This window comes from Glycine max, chromosome 13, assembly GCF_000004515.6.
Source record: "Glycine max cultivar Williams 82 chromosome 13, Glycine_max_v4.0, whole genome shotgun sequence".
Lineage (NCBI taxonomy): Eukaryota > Viridiplantae > Streptophyta > Magnoliopsida > Fabales > Fabaceae > Glycine > Glycine max.
Genome location: NC_038249.2, coordinates 20318223 through 20319821, shown reverse-complemented (window position 1 = coordinate 20319821; position 1599 = coordinate 20318223).

Here is a 1599-nt window from a genome sequence, read left to right as displayed (position 1 = left end):
ATCCACTTTTAATGTTGGCCAAGAATTATATGTTGGCATGGAATTTGATAGTAAAGATGCGGTCAAGAATGCGGTCAAACAATATGTTATGAGGGTGCATCAAAGTTTCAAAGTGGTTGAAAGCAAATGGGACAAGTATGTGGTTTGTTGCTTGAATAGAAATGCAGATTGTCCTTGCCCTTTCTACATGAGGTCAATTCTATCTAAAAAGACTGATTCATGGAAAGTCACTCAATGGGGTGGACCACACACATGTCTCAATATGACCATGACCCAAGATCACGAGAAACTTGATTCAGATTTAATTGCGACTTGTGTAGTAGGTACGTATTTTATGTTCATATTATGTTATTGTTTAGCCTTAATTGTCATTTAAATTTTGTTATTCTAATGACAGGCATGATCAGAGAAGATCCATCGATAAAAATTTCATTGATTCAGGAGAGGATTAACAGTCAATTTGCGTACAAGGTGTCGTACAAAAAAGCTTGGTTGGCGAAACAAAAAGCCATTGCTATTGAATATGGCGATTGGGATGAGTCATATGCGAAACTTTCGTCGTGGCTAACACACATGCAAAATCATTCTCCTGGATCGTATTTTCAAATACTACATGACGATTTTATCGTTGGAAATACGGTTAGTCGCGAACACCGCCAATTTCATAGAGTGTTCTGGACTTTTGGCCAATGTAAAGAGGCTTTCAAGTACTGTAAGCCAATCATACAAGTTGACGGCACACATTTGTATGGCAAATACCGTGGGACCCTCTTAATGGCCACATCACAAGATGGAAATGGTGGCGTCCTTCCTCTAGCATTCGCTGTGGTTGAAGGTGAAACGTTGACAGCGTGGTCATGGTTTTTGGCACACTTGCGTGAACACGTCACTGATAAAAATGGTATTTGTCTCATATCTGATCGACACGCGAGTATAAAGTCCGCTGTCGCTAACGAAGCACTTGGTTGGCAACCTCCCCACGGTTATCATGTCTACTGTGTGCGACACATAGCAAGCAACTTCAATCGAAAATTCAATAATGCCAAACAAAAAGAAATGTTGAAGAAATTGGGTAAGATTTCATATTTGATGGTCACGTTTATTTTACTTTCATTTATACTTAAAATTGTTATTCATAACTAATTTTATGCAGCCTACACTCCATGCAAGCACATTTTTTATCAAAATTTAGAAAAATTTCGTGAACTGAGTCCAGCCATAGCAACATGGATAGATCGCATCTCAAAGGAAAAATGGACGATGGCTTACGATAGGGAAGGACGTCGATATGGCCACATGACAACGAACCTCTCAGAATGTATCAATAAGGTTTTAAAGGATTGTCGCAACATTCCCATAACAACATTGGTGAAATCAACGTACAGTAGGTGTCGAAAGTACTTTGTTGAGTGTGGCCGCCAAGCCCAAAGACAGTTAAATGAAGGCCAACTATATTGTTCAAAGCTTGTTAAAGAACTGAGGAAAAATCAAGAACAAGCTTGTACGCACATCGTTCGCGTGTATGATATCCACTCCACAAGGTTTGAAGTAGAGGAGAGCTTCAACCCTATAACGCAACGTGGCGGACAAAAGTGGGCA